Below are 19,326 nucleotides of genomic sequence, written 5' to 3'. Positions count from 1 at the left end.
GATAGTTAGATTTTGATTTATTTATCAAAAGCATCTAGATCACATCCAAAATATTAAGCATAGTTAATTGTTCATACAATTCATAAAAAAGGACCTGCAGGGTTAAGGGATGACTGCGTTGAGGTACAACTGAGGCAATTCCAGGGGGCTGCAGGACCACTAATCCTCTCTGGGCTGCAGCAGGATGGCTGATGCCTGGGCTGCAGATTGCCCTGGAGCTGAACTCCTCTTTCTGCCAGTGACACAGAGGACTTCTACTCAGAACTCACACACAATGCTGGGGACCAAAGCTGTTTTAGTAAGCTGGTTTCTCCATATGCTGGTGATAGATCCACACAATCCTGCTAAATAAGTTATTGCAGGCACAAACCTAGATTTGAACTTGGAAATGCTGAAACAGCACTTCAAATTTTAGGACTATAATTTTACAAGCCTGGTTGAGAATTTTATCAGAATATGTAAATCACATGCATAAACTGAGCTTCTATGCAAAAGTAACACATGGTCTAAAAGCCTACCATTGACATATTTTCTGTGCTGAATTTGCTCTTGAACTTGGCAAAATTAGAGCTCCCAACTACAAATTTCTAACTCCCATTCTGCTACACGTACTATATTTGTGCAGATTATCATACAAGAAAATTAACATTTCCATAAACCAGGAAGCTTGTACTAGGGCATGAAATGGGTACTTAAAGTCTTATTACTGTTTAGTCCTTGAGATGAGTATGGTACAACAACAACAAAAAATAGTATAATACGACATTATCCCATGCCTAATAGTTATGTGGAAAGCGAATAACAACATGGTTACAATCTTCTCTGTGGAATCTCTGAAGAGATGCTATAAGGAGGACAGAGGAGGACGATGAAGCACAGATCTGAAAGCACAGCACATCCTGCTGTCTCTCTGCGTGAGGATTAGTGGCCCACCATGCCCCAGTAGAATTGCTTCATAGTTTTACACTGCAATAGGAGGAAGAGAGCAAAGAACATTAGGAAAGAAAGCATCGTTTAAATTTTTATTTTAGTAAACAATATACCTCAAAAAGTTCGTGAATTCTGGCTATAATTCCACCTTGGATGATGATCATGAGAAGAAATAGTTCCTTCTTGTTTCTCATGGATTTAAGACACCTCCAGGCAGACTCTCAGAGGAATGAGATGCTCACTGTGGGTAGTGAGGGGGTGTTTCCAGATCTGCTGCTTATATTCTTTATGAGCTTCTTTGCTTTCTTCCACAACACCCCCACCCCTATTTTCTTTCCTCCTTTGCACATATGCATACAGGAAAGACAAACTCTCTTCATTCTCCCTTCAATGTTACTGCATCATTTTGTTAGTTCTGTGGAAAGATGGGGCCAAGAGGCCAAAAGTTTAACTTCATTCCATGCCACAAGGATGGGGGAGAATGATAAATTTATGGCAAATAAAGAAGTGTTATCCTGCAAACTGAAGTAGGTGCAAAGCAGAGCCATCTGGTAGTCTCTCCTTCCTCCCTCTGAATTATCACATTTCAAGATCAGCCTGTGTTTTCCACCAAAAATTGGGAATCTATAGGCCACAGGCTGGGAAACATCTATAGAGTAGGTGGAGCTGGGGGCAGGAAGCTCGAATCCTCCTCTATTTTGTATTGATTTACTTCCAATCTGCTGCTTCTACTTCTCTGAGGAGAAGGAGAGTAGCTGGCAGCCAGCTGGTAGACAGTCACTCAGCTATTTTTTGGCCACTATCACGAATGCTGGAGCAGTCGAGAGGCAGGACCAAATCCTGAAATTGCCCGGGGGTCCTTAATTTCCTCCATTGACCAAGGCTACTGCAAGAGACTCCTCCTCTGCAAGAATGCATCCTTTCACCCCCAACTTGTAAGCTGCAGCTCTTTTGGCATTTGACTCCATATTGCTGTGTTTGAGCAAACAAGCTTCTGCAGAGACAGTGTGAGCATAAATTCGGCTCTTGTGATGAAAAGAGAATTCTGCTCTGTCTGTGTGTGATTGTTTAGGCTCTGCTGGAGCAGAGTTCATGGGTAAGCAGGGGTGCCCATGACAACACGGCACACACAGGCCTGGATTCGCTGCGTGGGGATGGTGGGTTAGGACATCCACAGCGAGGAGGATCTTCCAAATGAAGGATGACAGCAAATCACTTCCATCTGTGATGCAAAAGAAAACCTTGCCACCTCATTCTCCATACTTGAACTCCTTTAAGTACCTTTCCCATTTGTCCTATAAATAAATAATAGTTTTACCTGTGAGAACAGCATGCTCAAAGTGAGTGAAAAGGCTTGCTCTCTTACCAAGCAGGAAAAACGTATTGGCTGCAGTAATGACAACAAGGCAACATTTGTACAGCCCAGTGAACCTCAGAAAAGAAAATAAAATAGAAAAATGATTCATAGAGTGGGCCCAGGTTTACTGTGCTTGCCATTCTTATTCTGTTTATTTCAGTTACGAGTCCAAAATTCTTGAATTTTGGGGGCAAAACACTGGCTTAACTAGCAAAGCAGAACTTCATTGTAATCACAGTCCTGACCAAATTATTTCAATCTGCTTGACAATCATTCTCTTAGGTAGGAGAGGGCTGCAATGTGAAAAAGCAGTAGTTTGGAATGAAAAAAAAACTGCATAAGGATAGGATTATGCCCTATTCTTCTGTTCCTATACATGCAACAACCACAAGAACTGCTGTGATGCATCCTTTGGATAGTTCCTTTGGAGGATACAATACATGGAGGCTTGTACTTCCATGCAGTTGTCTGAGTCATGGAGGACTTTATATTTTAGCTCCACATATCTTCCATAGAAAGACCACTTTTTTTTCTTCCTTTTTTTTTTTTTTTTTTGTTTTTAACACAAGCCATAAATTCTTGATCTGAGTATGATGCTTAAGTGGGACTTACTCATGTGTCAGAAACTGCATCACAATACAAAAAGAGGTTTTTAAGTGCTGCAGAAATATTGTCCCTTAAAAAGGCACAGAAAAATGCCACAGAATGCAGAATACGTTTATGTCTCTTTTACTCATACTGAGTTCTTTGAATAGTTCTACTGAGTATTCCTGTTTATTTGATTGGGGCAATATTTACTGCAACATATTATGCTAATTTTCAAGCAACTGCCTCAATCAAATTCACGATGTAAGTTGTTTTTGTTTAAGCCATTCACCCAGGTTTTCATTAAAGTAGAAGAGAATCTATAATGTATTCAATGTGTAATGGAAAGATTAGCTTTAAAATAGACTTATTTCTGCCTAAATCATCAAATATTATATATACATGGGTCTAAGTCAAGTGAAATAAGAAGCTGCCTCTGAAAATGATACCATGTGTACAGGGTATTACACAGATTTTTCTACTTGCTCAGTTTCCTTTCTACTTCTGTACTCCGGTCTTCCTTCCCAAATCTGCACATCTTCCCTTTCCATATCCTGCAGCCCTTTTGCCACTTCTGCTCCCTGACACTCCCCGACACCTCGATCTCACGTCCTCCTTCATGCTTGTCTAAGGCCCTGGAGATAAGGTACATGGTCTTCCAGTAGTTCTGCAGCACCAGAACTGGTAACCAGCCAAAACTGTCCATCCTCATTTGGCAAAGCTTCCGCCAAATTTAATAATTAAGGAGCCAATGAGTGATTTTGCATGGTTTGGCTTTAAACACTGTGTATATTAAAATGGAAAGGAAAGAAAAGAGATGCTGTCAGTTAGCATTCCCGTATTTGGGTACAAAATTAAGAATCAAAGTCTTTTCTCAAATTAGAGCAGACATGAACTCTTAAGAACAGGGCAGAACATACCAGCAAAACATACAAATGAGTTCTGAAAAGCTATTTCTATTAATAATGAGCCATCAATCCACCTGGACAAGATTTTTTAACTTCTCAGGGACATTTACAAGCTAATAACTACATCAAATGTGGTAACAAGGCAGTAAAAGAACAGAAATCTTCAAGGCATCAGATACAGTACATGGAAGCAATGGGAAAAATATCCACAGAAATTATTTTTCAGCAGTTTGCTATGAAGGACCTGCCAAGGGCATAAGGTTAAACTAAGCCCTTCAGGAATAAAACCAGCAATGACATCCATCTGTTTGGATGTCTAGCATATAGATACAAAATGAGCAAAGAAATTCCTGAAGAATCTGAGCAGCTTAATAATTTGGCCACATAATTTCAAAGTCCAGACAAGATGCACCGGTGAGCCAAGCTAACACAAATTAGGTGTAATTCTCTGACACAGGGCCACAGGGGACCAGAAAATTGCTTGATTCATATCTGATGAATGACCGATATGAAGACTTCGATTTATTTGGAATAATGTAAAATGCTTCACCTTCCTCCTTCCCGTCTTTCTTCCCAGTCTATACAGCTGCATAAATGACTAGTGAATATACTCATTGAACACTTTGTTGGATCATTTTTTCAAAAATGCTTACAGACACCAGATGGTTTTTTTACTTTTTGTTTTCTTGCTCATGTCATCCCACTTCACTGCGAATCACAGAGGGCCAGCAGCACAGGAATCAGAGCCCTGGGACCCCTCAGCCTTCCTGGTTACAAACACCAGCACCAAGCACCTCGTCCTTAGCAGCTAGGAGAGGCCTCACACCACCTGTGGCCACCCTGACACCATCCACCAGGACCATTCCCCTTTTACCCCAGGAATACCCAAATCACTCCGGTAGTCTTGGGAACAAGAAGAGGTATAATTACATAATGCCAGAGCCTGAGGTACTCCGGTGACTGAAATTCTAGGATGCTTAACACTTTGTGTTTATTTTTAATGTTACTCGGTGTAAAAATCAGAATCGTTATAATTCCTTCCATTAAGATATTTCAGTAAAAGCTTTGCTGGTAAGATGAGAAGATGCCTGTTGTTTAATTCCTGACGTTTCTGCTGTATTTTTCCTGCTGCTCTTGTTGCGCTCAGTTCCTTTGCTGCTGGCTCAATAAAGCTGAGCATCATGCTACTAGTTGCTTGTATAGATTTGGGGGAAAAAAGGCAACCCCCTTACAAAACCCTAACTGACGAAACTACCAAAAGCACCAAGTGGCTGCAGCATTGTCCCTGCATGTGGGTGGCCAGAGAGCACAGCAGACACAGCAAAGCAGCAGAAACCTGAATGCTACCACAGCGTTGAGGATCAAAGCCGGTGCAATGTAAGCAAGTGCAACTACATCCAAATCGGTAGTTGTGCCTGCTTTTCCCAGTACAGTTTTCTGCCAAAAGCGTGTACCAGCAGCACGCAACCACAGCCAGGGCTGGTCAACCTTCCAGAGAGCACTGCTGGCCAACAAGGAGGGATGTGCTAGGAAGCCAAGACCTGCCATTTTACAAATATTGTTGTTTAGCAGTACCATTACTGCTTCTGTTCGTGTGCTAGGAAGCCTGTGCTGCTTGTGAAAGGCTCAAAATAATGAATTCCTACCTAAGTGACATGCTTGCATGACATGCTGGCAATGTCACCTTTCCTCTGCAGGGAGCAAGGTGAGGATCAGATCAGAAGCTGGAACTTCAGTAGCAGGTAAGGTCCCCAGGGATTTACCTCTGAAGCCCTAGCACAGCAGACACCGCAAGCAGAAGCTTACAGGATGCTGCAAAGCAAACAGCAGTGCAAGCCTTATCAAAGCCCAGCTCAAAATTGGTGAAGATTGTGCCACACTTTTTAAAGCCTTCTGTTCTGCATGGCAGAGATTACAGCGACATCGGGTCAAACCCTGACGTGGATCAAAGCTCACACTGACTGTTCTCACTCATAGACCCTACTTCAAATAAAGAAATCCGAGAAGGGGAACAAATGATAAAACATACTCCAAATGCCAAAACGTATCCCCCAGCTACTGCTGAGCCAGAGGCGCAGATTAACTTGCCATGACACACAGGGAGCAGCAGCAGAACTAGAATAAGCAATCCAACTTTTAGCGTTTGAGATTGCTTAATCATAATGAAATATGTTGGGCCTGTATACCGTGTGTCCCCCAATCAGACATTGCTCACGCTCTTATAGCAGGCATTCTCATCTTTCTTCCTAAAACAAATAATCTCTCAGTCTCACTGTAAACCACGGGCGACACTTAGTATTCTGATCACTCTGTGCAAGTCCACCTGGTATATAGTGGTTTAAATCCAGGCACTGTTATGGCTATGCATTTTCACTAGCTGCATGGTATAACACAATAGCACCATTCAGTAAGAAGTAAATCTAAATTCCAATCCTCGACCGATGAGGTTTATACAGGTATTTTTTTAAAACTTCTCTGCATCTTGAAACCACATCTGTCAAAACACGTTAACTAAACAATGGGATACTTAAACACTGCAATAGCAAGAAGCTTTTTCTTCCTCCCGTTTCAGTAGTTACAAACCTTTTTGATCTTAAACGGTGACAAAGGATCATTGAAAAAGTCCCCACTGTCTGGTAATGTCTGGAAAATGCTATTTATCCTAGACAGTTTATCAATGTGTCATTTAGCTCCAGAAGATTATAAAAAAGGATGAAACACACCAGCTCCAGAGGGACTTTCAGAAATCCTGACAAAACCCCCACATGGCTCATGGCTTGACTGCCCCCACATCCCTGCAAAATAGGATCCTACCCAAATTTCTACTCTGCTGCCGAATGGATGGAGCTGTGCAGAACACCCTCGTGCCTAGCAGGGGGTGGAAGCCCTGACACCGCTACTTCTGAGCGCATGAGGTGTGACCCCAGGCATGCAGGGGTGAAGCAGCACACTGCACTTTGACAGCAAAGGGAAGCAAGGTACAGGGTTTGCTTCCCAGAGCACGAACATCACCAGGAGTTTTCCATGAACCCTGAGTCCTTTGCGAACAGTTTTGCTGCTCTGTAAGCTGAAGTCATTGATAAAAGTGGAAGGATAGATGTGAATCCAGGTCTGCCTGAAGTGCCAGGTCCAAGTGATAGCTGACAGAATGATAACGTCCAGGAATTCCTGCGGCTCTCCTGACATGCAGCTTCTCTCATTTACCTCTGTCCTGCTCTCCTGATCCAGGGTGCTGCCCGTACCTCCCCATTGGCCTCTCTGGCAAAGCCCAAAGTTTTGTATTACAGAGCTCTGGTGTGATTTATAAAGCTATCCAACTTGTTTTCTTTCTAGCGTATCTTGTGTAACCTATTTGTCTTATTATCACAGCATCTTATCTGCCCCTTATTTGCTGTAGCTATCTATCAAAGAGTTCCAACAATACCTAACCCTCTACCATTATTGATGCAGATGTCTCCATGTGTGGTCAAAGGCTCAATTTTACTACAGGCTGCCCATGCTGCTGCGGTGCTGACGAAGCACAAGCTGTGGGGCGGGGACCCTGCTGACCAACACTCCCTGCCCGTAACTTCACACACCTCCCAGTCTGCCTCATCCCACACTCACACACCTCGGATGAAGCCGCTCCAATTTGCTCTGTCCTTATACAGCACCACACACACGGATATTAGCGCGATGCAGCTAAACACACGCTCACCAGTAGTTGTTTTCCTCAGCTGCTGAGGGTTTGCTTTGACTCTTGGAGGCTGACTCACACTCTACCTTAGCTTGTCTATTGTAAATGAGTTATACTGGTATTTTGCTGCATGACAGAAGATTTACAAGGCTTAGATCATTCAGTATGTAGAGCCCTCGAGAGATGTGCTTAGTTTTATTACTCTATTGCCAATGCTATTGCTGCAATACTTGTGGTTATTTCCAATCAAATACCAAGCTCTTCTGTGTCAGTCAGTGACAGCTTTTATGGCTGGTTTTGGATCTAATTTACTAGTTAATATCAGCTTTAAAGAGCTAATGAAGAACAAAATAGTGACAAAAATATTGATGTGCAATATTTAAACTAAGCAATAGGAGAAAATGCTTCTCAGGAAAATGTGTACATGTATATTTGTATACATGTCCACATATCTGGGGGCAAGAGATGTTTCAAGGTGCGTGTTCAGTGAAGCATCTTCCAGGTATCAGCTCTCCCAGAGAGAACTGCTCTGTGGCATGTGCTGGGAACACAAAGCAGAAACTCTTTCCGAGCCTTATTCTCTGTATTTAATGCAGAAAGTTTTATAAAAGCAAAAAACCTTCTGGCTGTTTGTTGCCATTTAGAGATCCCTGGATTTTTTTTTCTGAAATACAGAGATGCTACTTTACTACCCTGAGCAACAGCCAACCCAGTACATGTAACCAGGCTGTCTAAAATGCCCTGCGGTGTTAACAGCTAAGAGATGCTCGACCTGGTGCTGCATGCACCTGAACAGGGACCCGTGGTTTGTGCTGTCCCATGCACAGTCTCTGGTGGCACCCAGCACCGAGTGCTTCACAGGACTACACAGGCAGCTACATATCTTACAACAAAACTCTCCCATCAGTGGTTGCTTTAAGATCTGAAGCCAAGGATTTTATTTCCAAGCACACACATAAATATATCTTAAATATACATCTTACAAATATCTTCTATTTATTAGATCTTCTCAAATGATATGAATTCTCTTTAGCCATACACATCAATGTTTCATTCCTTTTCCCATGAACATCACTATTTTTTATACAAGAGTAGCAAGTTCAGCGCGCTCCTAATGTTAAAAAATACTAGTTTAAAAACTGTTGTCTTTCAATGCAATTCAAACTTTCTAGGTTCTTTCATTTCTTAAAACAGTAAATAGGAAGAAATTTGACTTCAAATTCTGATTTATACATTAGCTCCTGCTAGTTTTCTTCAGAACTAGCTGGTATTGACCTTTCTAACCCCGTCTTCACACAGGAGTCAGAACTTTATCTAATTACTAGGAATCCAATTCTCATTTACAGATCTATCAGGTACAGAAAAGTCTTAAAATGGGTGAGCGACAAGTACGAGAGGAGTAATAAGACAGAAAATGAGGTGGAGGGGTTATAAGTAAAGAAAGATTCAGCAGAGGCACAGGGAGAAAATCACGGGGTGAGAGTAGTCATGCTTTATTAGTTGTGAAGGGGTTGTTAGATTTTTTCCAGCTTGGGTACTGAGTGGTAGGAAAGAGGTGGTAAAACAGAAGTCAAGATCTGGGGATGGATCCTGGTTAAAAGAGCTGGGAAGTCCAGAGGAAGAAGACACTATTTCCTAAAGAGATGAGATGATACCATCCCCCAGCAAAGGCTCGTGCCCAGCTGCAAGCCCAACCACGCTCCTACCAAGGACACGGTGGCTGCAGGCAGCCCCCCAGGAGGCCGCCCCCTGGTTTAGCCTCATTGCTCAGAGCAGCACATACAGCAGGAGGCACAGCTGGCCTGACACTGACCCCTGGGTTATCCCATAAGGAGGAGGGCTGATGCATGGTGGATATCACCAGACTTCTATCATGAACGTGTCCTGTGTCAGCTGCCCAGTGCAGGTACGGCAATGCCAGAGCAGCTGCCGAGGCCTGAGGACTTTTTGATTCATGTAAGAAAAGTGGTGCAAATGAAAATCCCTCCATTACTTCCCACTTTGTGCCTATTACCCCTTAAGGGCCAAAGGATCCTGGCAGTCTTGGGATATAAATGGACCAGCTCCAGTGGGATTTGGCTGTAATTCAGAGGCTGGCTCACACTCGGGGAGGCTGCGGACTGGGTCCTCTGGGGAAATGTAACTTCCCTGTGCAGAGGGTGAGAGGGCTCTCACTATGTGCTGGAAGGAAGACGAATCAGTCTCAAGTAGGGCACTGAAGGAAGGACCCTGCTACTGTTGTCAGAGGCCCGGGGCTGAAACCAGGAGGAGAATGTCAGTACCCACAAGACTGTCTCCTTTAAATTCTCCTCAAAATCTTCCTCAAGTGCCTGCTGAGCCCACTAAAATTAAGACACCAGAAAGTAGTGGATGGCAAAGTAAATGGAGGGGTCAGGCCTGGGCAAGGGGAAACAAAAGGCACTACTTTATCTGCAGCAAGGAAGCAGTGGGATGCTGCAGGTACTGAGTGACCTGACCACAGAATACAAAAGGCATTATGAAGTCTGCAGTAAGAAGGGAGAATAATTTTTTTCTTTTCAAAATCAAATTCAAGCAGAAGCAGCCTTACCAAAAGGCACTTCATATAAATTAACACAATTCTTCCATACATCACAATGAGCGCTTGGGCCAGAGGACTTTCATTGTCTGCAATTTCCTCCCAGCTGCTGTCCTTTGGCTCCACTGTATACAGCCGTGTAAGACAGAAATGCAATAGAGCAGCTATGCATGAAGACAGGGATTGTCTGTGATATTTACCAGTTGCCTTCTGGCTCCTAAATGGTAAAATGAGGGCCAGATCACCTCATTAGTCTACACCGACTTAGCATGGACCCAGAACAAGGGATGGAAGTGACTTCAAGACATACCTATTTCTGTAGGATTGCTGAGCAACTCTGGACGAGCAGAAGGGCTGTCCTTAGCAGACCTCTGGTTCACCACCCTGCAGGACACTCCCTCTTTGCTTCCAGGGTGATGTGGTTTTACAAAGCACCTGAACCTATTGGGGCAGACATTAACAAACTGCAAAGTAGGCTGAGAAAAATAAGTGAAGAGATATCACAAAATGGTGCAGCTAAGACACTGTGAGTGTAACTGAATATTAAGATGAAAACCAGGAGCAGTGTCATTCTGTGACTCAGCAGAGGTGAATGCTGATGATTTCAAGGCTTTCTTCTCAGCAATAATCTCAACTCAGTGTAGAAAACTAACAATTAAAACTTCTGATCGGAGTTTCTATCACCATCTACATTAAGGGAAGAGAAAAATAAAAAAACTTTCAAGGGTACTTCAGTAAGTTAGCTCCATCTGATTGCTTTGGCCAATTAGTTTCTGAGACATAGATCCTGTCGGTTATTAGGCTGAACCAGTCAGGGACATCATTAGGAGTCCCTGGGAAGGAGTTCACCTTTGAGAATCCTTGGAGGAGGCACAGGACAATTGGAGAACAACAGTGCCTGCGTTTAACATAGGGGAAGAAGGCAGAGCTGGAGAATAAAAGGACAGACAAGAATCCTGGAACAAACAAACAAGTGATTTGTAAGCCCACGGAAGACATGAAGGAGATGAACAGCACCACAGATGAATTTGTCACGTAAAAATAATGTCAAAACAATATAATTTAATTCTGCAACAAGGTAACAGACCTTGTGGATAAGGGAGAAGAGAAAATGTCATACTTCACCTAGTCTCTGACACTGTTTCACACGGTATTGTATACACGTTATGGATACACAATGTAGATGAAACTCCTGCAGGTGAATGCAAGAAAGACAAGGTGACTACAGCCGGGGAGGAGTTATTGATTGTTTACTGTCAGAGTGGAAAGATGCCCAAAACAAAGGGATTCCTTGCGGATTTGTCCGGAGCCAGTTTTGTTCAATGCCACGTTAGTGACCTGGGACACAGAATATATTCTCAGTACATTTGCAAATGACCCCCAACCAGAAGGGACTGCAAATGTGTGCAAGGATAGGATCAGAATTACAAATGGTCCTGACAAGCTGGAGACCTAGCACAGACAATAGGGTGCATTTCAATTAGAGCATACAAAAATAATCAACTGCACAAATACAGGATGGAGAAAAATTGATTAGTTGGAAGTTCTTTAGAAAAGGATTTAGCAATTATAGTAAATTACACTGAGTGTGAATCAAGAATGCCACAATTTTGAAAGAGACAAACATGCATGCATAAATAAAGGATGGTCTGCGAGGTGTGCAGAGCAGCCCTCACATTCTTCCCAGCACTGACAAGGCTTTTGTTGGGAAAATGAAGCCAGTTTGGGGCAATGCCCCTCAGGAGAGACCTGGACCAACTGATAGGAGTCTGAAAGAAAGCAGGGAGAAAGGCCAAAGCCCAGGAAGTGGGCCTACATGGCCCCCGTGAATGAGCATTTTTGTTTAGCCTAACATTCTCCTGCAAAGCCGCAAGGAATCAAACACTTTCTTTGTCCACAGTTGTCCAAATAGGAAGCAGTTGGTTTTAATGGCAGCGAGAACGATTCATGTTAGACATCAGAAAAAAGTGTTGTAATCCTCTGAACAGTGAAGTATTGAAGAAACACTGAAGCTCCCTTGGGGAGGAGACACCAGGCCAGGGGGCAATAAGAACGGGTTAAGGAGACCCTGTGAGGAGCTGCAGTTATGGGAACAATGGCTTTCTGAGGTGCCTCAGCCGTCCCATTTCTCTCTGATTCCCTCCCTCCCAGACGGGTATGTGTGGCCATGTGATAAGCCAGGATGACATCTGGGAAGCCTGCTGGCACTGTGACTGCCCTGCTTGCTGCCAGCCACTGCAGGCACAAGCCTCAACCCCCAGCAGCAGGTACCGCCACTGCCCCATGGGGAGGAGCTGCCCTCAGCCTGCTGATGGGGGCTTGCAGGAAGGGACACAATAAGCCCACTGCTTCACTTGTCTCCAACTAAGGCTGCAGACAAAATTTGCATGTGCCTATAGTGTGCTTGCTGCCCCAGCAGGGGCTGATCCCCATGCCCAGGTGGGCAGAGGTGGGAACTCCCCCAGAGGGGACATTTGGGATCATCCCAGTGCCCTAAGGGGTGCAGGCATCTGTCTCCACTGGGACCCCAATGCGCCTGGCCCCACACAAAGAGAGACCTGGTTGAGCTGGTTAATAGACAGTGTGAAGATGACAGTTTTTAGAAGAAGAAAAGCCAAAACCACCCAGATAATCTGGAACTGGTTTAGCAGGTACTCACACAACTACTTCAGACTTCAAATAATCAATCATGGGATAAGGAAGGCATTGCCAAGATCAGCATAGGATGATCAGGGAAGGTGTACTGAGGAGTACACCTCAAGGAGTACTCCTTGAGGAGTTCAAGACATGCCAATCAATCAAAGGGAACAATAATGGAAAACAACCTACGTTAATGATTAAAGAAAAGTCATGATTGGTATGTTCAGTTGATTGCAATATTACCAGAGCGGTCATCACATTGAATATTCATAGACTGCCCCAGGCAAGGACTTAAAGTAGTCTTGGATAAGTCTCTGACTGCCCAGCAATATAATTTTATTTGTTCTTAATCAAATTTTAGGATCAGACAAGCTTGTGCAATTGCACTTAAAATGCCCCCTTGCTGGAGAACTATCCAGTTCACACTGACCTCTTACTGTCTAGCTCCACATCTTTGGGATTGCTGCTCAGCCCAGAGCTTTTCTGCCAGCTGCAGAGAGCCTGCTCCACAGCCTATGGCAGACAGCTTCCCGAAACACAGACAGTGGCAGGGAGCCCTCCCACAGCATCCCAAAACCCCAATCTCCTGCAAAGCACCACAAAGGTGAAGAACTGATGAGAGCCGGCAAAAGTACATGGTCATGTTGCTGCAGTCACCGTGACCTAGCTCTCGGTCTAGCAAGCACAGCCTCGGCTGCACCAGCCTGCTTAGACCTTCACCCGTCAGGAGCTGCACCCAACCACAAAGCATCAAACTCATAGCAAAAAAAAAAAAAAAACAAACCATGAAAATCTGATTTGCAAGCATGTTGCTTTTTTCTCCTTATAGCCATGATGGTAACATTCACCCTGAAAAAATCCCACATCTTATTCCAACAGCAACACACAATACTGTAACATTAATGAATTAGCAGTAGGAGAAAACTACTCATTTGGAAGAAGGATTCTGGAGAAATATAAAGCTGCAGGAAACCTACCTGATTTGTCTTTTGGCAGCTTCTGCTACCAGCTTTAAATTAACACTGCAAGTGTTATCAACTGATTCTCTATAGGAACCAGCTGAGTGAACCTGAGCACACCTGTAATTGCACGTTAGAGTTACACAGGCCTCAGGTTTCTGTCTTAGAACAAATTAGGTTTATTTTTAGGTTTTTGTCTCCAGCTGAATCCAAAGCTCCAGCCACAGCATTGCAATGTTAAACTCACAAAGGTCAAAATCAGAAGAATATTCTTGCAGCAGCCCTTATGAAGTGAAACATGCATTTTACAGAACTCTCTCAGTAACATTTTGTTCTGCTTCTCTGTTCTTCCAAAAATTCTCTGCACAAAGAGAGGATTTTGACACTGGCATTGTATTCTGAGTGCTGGTTAGGAAGAACTTCTCCAACTTACACAATCATTTTAAAACCATGATTTTTTTTGGCATTATCTTCATCCCTCCCATGTCAATTTAATGATGATAGGGAAAGGCTAATTGGGTTCTTTGTGTCTTCCTTACATTTTGAGTGTAATACCGGGGAATTATTTGTTTGCATTTCTGTTGGCAAATTACAATGTTTTAATAAATATCCTAACAGCTAGGGAAATTTTAAAATTAATACATCTTCTATGCTCTTAGTAATATATGTGGAACAGGAGGAACTTAAAAATAAAAGCTTATGGAAATCTGAGAACATTTAAAACTAAAATTAATGCCTTATTCAACATGCTTACTAGCGCTGCCAAGAGCAATCTGGAAGTTAAAGTTAAGAAAAACTCTCACCCCAAGTTATCCATATCTCAGTCGCTGTCAAAACCTCTAAAGTATATCAGATCTTCCAGTGATGTCTAATTAAGAGCATTCGGGAGACAGAATTTAATTCCTCATAATTTTGGTAGCACAGAAGTCGCATTTACTCTCAGCACTGCCTCGTATATCAAACTTTGCTGTTTTACCTCTCAGAGCCATGGACCCCATTCCTAGGGTCCATAATTACTCATTAGAGAAAGTTCTAATGCCTTCAGAGTGTTTTTATGCCCACCAAGACACCTACCCAGTGTGAAACAAGCAGAAAATCAAGCAGTCACTTAGATGGTTTCAGCAGTGCCCCATCAGCAAGTAATTCAGCTCAATTGGAAAGGGTCAGGAGATGCAAGCAGTGGGTGCTGAGACCCCTCAGATCTCCAGCTAGTATGGATCATGGATTTCATCTGTATTAGATTTAGCTTGATCACCTAGAACAAATCTTCCCCTTGCTCAGGGAATCAAAGCTGTCTGAAATTAAAAAGCATTAGGTATGCTCTGAAAAGATCTTGTGGTTCATGGAGAAGTTCAGATCCCAATGTCCTGTCAAGCACTAGACCAGAGACAATCAAGTGGCTCACCTCAAAACATGCCACTGCCCCTACAGGAACCTCCCTACTAAAGTCCTGTCTTCCCCACTTCTCCATCCCAAATACTTGCAAAGCTTCTTAATACAGCTTGCACAAAAGGGAAAATCTGGTCCATAATTTTTTTTAACATCTCATTCATTTTCGTAATTCCTGGATAAAAATATTGCGCATGATGAAATGGTACCTATACTCTAAGGGTATTGGGTTCATTTTGCAAGAAGGTTGTAGATGTCTTGAGAATCCGTGCTTAATGCAAATCTAAATCTCACTTATGAAACACCTTAATTATGCACTGCTGTTCTACATTACATAGGTCTAATTCACATTTGAAATGCATTCAGCTTCCAGCACAAACATTAGATTCAATTACCACATGAATTTTAAGAAATGGTAACATTGCCAACCAGCAGAAATCTACCTAAGCTATTTCAGCCGCTTTTGATTAAGCAATAGTGCACGTTCCCCCTCTTTGCATTAAAATTTTGCCAACTTCCTCTTAGTTGCAAAGTTGATATCCAAAGAGGCAAAGAAACTAAAGTTTACGTAGAAAACCACTTTGCCTTATAATCTCAAGATATTATGGAGTAAATTTCCAGTGCAATGACTTACCCACCCAGCTGCAATTATTGCGTTACAACTCCCTGTGCACCAAGCAGAAAATTTGCCCCTAAGCATTTTTTAGATTTTTTTTTTTCCCATCTTGCAAACTGCCAGAATACTAAACAGATTTTTAGGAAATTGCTCTCAGTGGTAAGAATTCACCATCTGATCTCCAAACAGAGTTATAAGCCTAAAACAAGCAGGCCAGATACAGCATTCTAATTAGAACTGGGCAGGGATTTTCTGGCAAAACATGTTTTGTCAGAAAACATCAATTAATCAACTTCTCCCCACCTTCCCCAAAAGTGAGAATTTATCTATTTCATTGACATATTTGCTGAGTAGCGTCTCCGTGCCAGGCATTTCTGGACAAGGCAGAGAAGTCCAGGCTGACTCCCATCAGCATTTGGATGGTGATACCACAGAGGGGTGCCCAGGCTCTCCTGGCTGGGAGAACTCCCAGCAGTGCCTTTTTTTCCCTATTTATGCGATTTACTGCATAATTAACTATTTAGTGACCCTAAGAGCCTGCCAGGGTAGCCCAGTGGTTCTGCCACTTTCAGAGGGGAGCAAATTCAAATATCCCTGACATGGGAGATACTGGGAGAAAGCAAACAGCAACTTACCTCATGACTGCGGCAGTTTCTGGGGTTTGGAAAACACAAATTCAAGTCCCTCCTAGCAAGCTGTTAGTCCGGATATCTCTAGTATACACAAAATGCCAAATAAAACTTGCTCAAAGTCTCAAAAAGCTTTGTGGGATGCTTAATATTCGTACACTGGTACATGGCTCAGTCCCAGCTCGCAGATTAAATTGTGAACTCTGTGAAATTATTCTAAGTCACCGTGAGCTTTGGCTAAGTACAGAGGGTAGCCTTGGACTATGGCAAGTTATTTAAGGATAATAAATACTAAGGATTTGTCATTTCTTCTGCAAAATGTGAGAAAAGTTATCTGCCAATCTTGCCTCTGTTTGCAGTACTATCAATATCTGAGTCTTGACTAGAGTTTGACCAATAAATCACAAAGTGATGCTCGTGGTTGAAATTCATTAAAAGAGTTATGTCTGGGTTGCTTCTTCTGGAGGAATGAGATTTTCTTCTGCAAACTGAGAGCTGATAAAAATTCCCTTTGTAAATAACAAGGTTGCTTGGAATTTTTCCATCTAATTTTCTTTTATGAATGCCTTGGGGAATTTCTGTGGGGGATGTTTGAGGGGTGAGTTACAGAACAAGAGATGGCAGAAATGTGGGGGGGGGTTCCTCCTCCTGAAAGAAGTCCACCTTTTTATGGTAAAGCTGAAAACATTTAAATTTTCTCAAGTTCTAATCTGAAAACATTTATTTTTGCAGCTTCTTAAGGTTTCTATCAGAATTTTTTTTTCTTCCAAAAAATACTCATTTTACCAAACCAGGCCAGCATCTCCCAGAGGACTGAATTGCAGGCCTGTTACTCACAGCTGTGCCTCTCATCCATGCTCAGCAAATTCTGTACATCAGAAAGAGAGAAAGATGTGAAGAACTATTGATCAGTGCTTCTTAAATGCATTGAAATCCTGCATTTAACAAAAGCGCAAGCTTGACACTGGAAACATTTGTCCGTTCACAAGACAAGTGCATTACAAGCACAGCTTGTGGAGATTTCCTCACCATGCCCCAGGTTCGGTTATTTCCCCACAAACAAACATGCCTCAGCCCTGCTACAGATTATTACCGGGGCCACCCAAACCGCCTGTCAATTAATGTTCAGCTTGGAAGACTTTTATCATGTCCATAAGAATTAGGCTGCAGAGACTGCTCTCACACGCTGAAATCAAATGGAAATCACAGCCAGCCACAGCCAGCACGGGATAACGCCTCGCTGCTAACCTAGCCATGTACTTTTAATTCTGTCCCAGTCTCTGTCCTCAACGAAATCCCGCAAGAGAAAACCTAAATAAATGAAACATAATTATAGATGCTGTTTATGTAATTGGTAAATGATGCAGAGATAAGTGAGCACTGCTTATTCCTACACTTGCACAAAGTAAATACGGACACTGAACCAGAGGTACCCTCTAACACGCCAAATTTAACGAGGTTCAAAGACTGAAATCACACCCCACTCCCGTGATTTGCATCTCTTTCTAGCACACCAACCCTTCCCATATAAGCATCCAAATACCAAGCATCCTAAATTGGAATCGCAGATCACTTATTTTCAAGAAAACATAAGAAGTGCATTTTTCACGAAGTAAAAAAAACAAAAGGGCAAGATAATCCGTCAGCCAGCAGACCCCTTATCGGGATCATGGGCAGTCCCATTACTGCTATGACAACTAGCTGAGCTGTGAGCCAAGTGTCTGGAAAAGGCCAGCCAAAAATCCATCAGTAAAAACTAATTTATCATGGCTGAAGAAAAAAGCAGAGCTGCCATCCACAGCTGGGGCGCGTGGTGCCGGACGGGCCTTCCCGCAAAGGCCAGGCCCAGGGCCCACGGCACAGCCCCGGCCTTCGCGGCCCATGGAGGAGCTGCCTCTGCCTGGAAACGATGACATTTCCATTCAAAACAAGATCTATTAAACCAGAAATAATTAGTGTGGGGCACAGCAATTTGCAGAGGTCAGTGTGGTGTTGTCTGTGAGTCACTCCGAGCCTGCTGCACAGCGAGATCCCACAACGCGGGGATTTTAATGTTTCACCAAATGAAATTCAGAAGATGGATTATTTGGGGGAGTGAAGAAGCCTATAAATAGCAGCAAGTAGGATTTTTGAGCACATCCTAACTTTTTTCATCTCTCTATTCCAACGCAGCAAAATGCATCTGTACCTTTCTTTAAAAGCATCTTTTTCAGGGACTTCAGTGCTGGTGGAGGCGCTGGATTGACAGCTCCAGAGATTCATTCTGCTGTTTACCCACCAAACAGGCATAACACAGGCAGCACAAACTTCTCTGAGACTGCCCTACCAATGTGCCTTTGGCACTTATTAAAAAATTTAACACCCTCAGATATGCTGTATGCATTGCAGAGGGAGCCAGGCCGAAGCACTGCATCTCCCTGCCTCTCAGAGGCGGCTTTGTCCCAGCACTAACCAGCTGCAGGTTGACATCGCCTCTTCCTTCAATGCCCCATCATTTCCACGTCAGCTCATGGGGCCAGCGACAGAGATGTGGGGATACTATTGCCTGAAAGAACATTCTGGAGAGGTTCTTTGTATCAAAGAGTGATGGTACTGCAGGCCCCCTTCCACTGAGGACCTTCCCTACTGACACGGCTAGGGCAATATTCCTGTCCTAATGAAGGCAGGAACATTTCCTTCCTGTTTGCCCAGACACCAAGCACCCAAGATGCAGACCCATGCCCTTTCCCGTTGGCAGCAGCCAGGTCTCTTCCAGGGCTCACCCAGGGCTGAACAGGACAGGACTGAGGAGGATTTGGGGCACAAAAGCCAAACAAATCCGAGAGTCTTCATTTTCAGCAAGGAACCCACGTCTTGTCTCTTAGAGCTGGTGCCAGGCAATTTGCCTTAGGAACTCTGCACGTAGCAAATCCTCAAATTCACCATTTCTTATTTCAGCAGAACACTTGCAGTCGTTACAAAAGAAAGACAGTGATGTAAGAGTTGACAGAAAAGAGCAGGAGATTGAAGTCTGCTGTTTAAATATCTTCAGTACACTGTGTAAGCAGATATGAGCTCAGCTTCCTCAAATTGCTTTACTA

The 19,326-nt window shown here is 43.2% G+C and overlaps 1 long non-coding RNA gene across 1 annotated transcript; it reads right to left on the bottom strand.

Annotated features, from left to right (window-relative positions):
- Positions 1–2: 2 nt before the first annotated feature.
- LOC311443555 lies at positions 3–16,086 on the bottom strand. Its single transcript, XR_014697330.1, has 3 exons — positions 15,636–16,086; positions 2,249–2,361; positions 3–2,152 (listed from the first exon to the last, which is right to left on the bottom strand). It is a non-coding gene; the product is annotated as an uncharacterized lncRNA (long non-coding RNA).
- Positions 16,087–19,326: the final 3,240 nt, after the last annotated feature.

This window comes from Aythya ferina (genome assembly GCF_964211825.1).
Source record: "Aythya ferina genome assembly, chromosome: 12".
In the NCBI taxonomy this organism is placed as follows: Eukaryota; Metazoa; Chordata; class Aves; order Anseriformes; family Anatidae; genus Aythya; species Aythya ferina.
The sequence above is the reverse complement of the archived record's forward strand: the minus strand, read 5'-3'. Positions and strand labels throughout refer to the sequence as shown.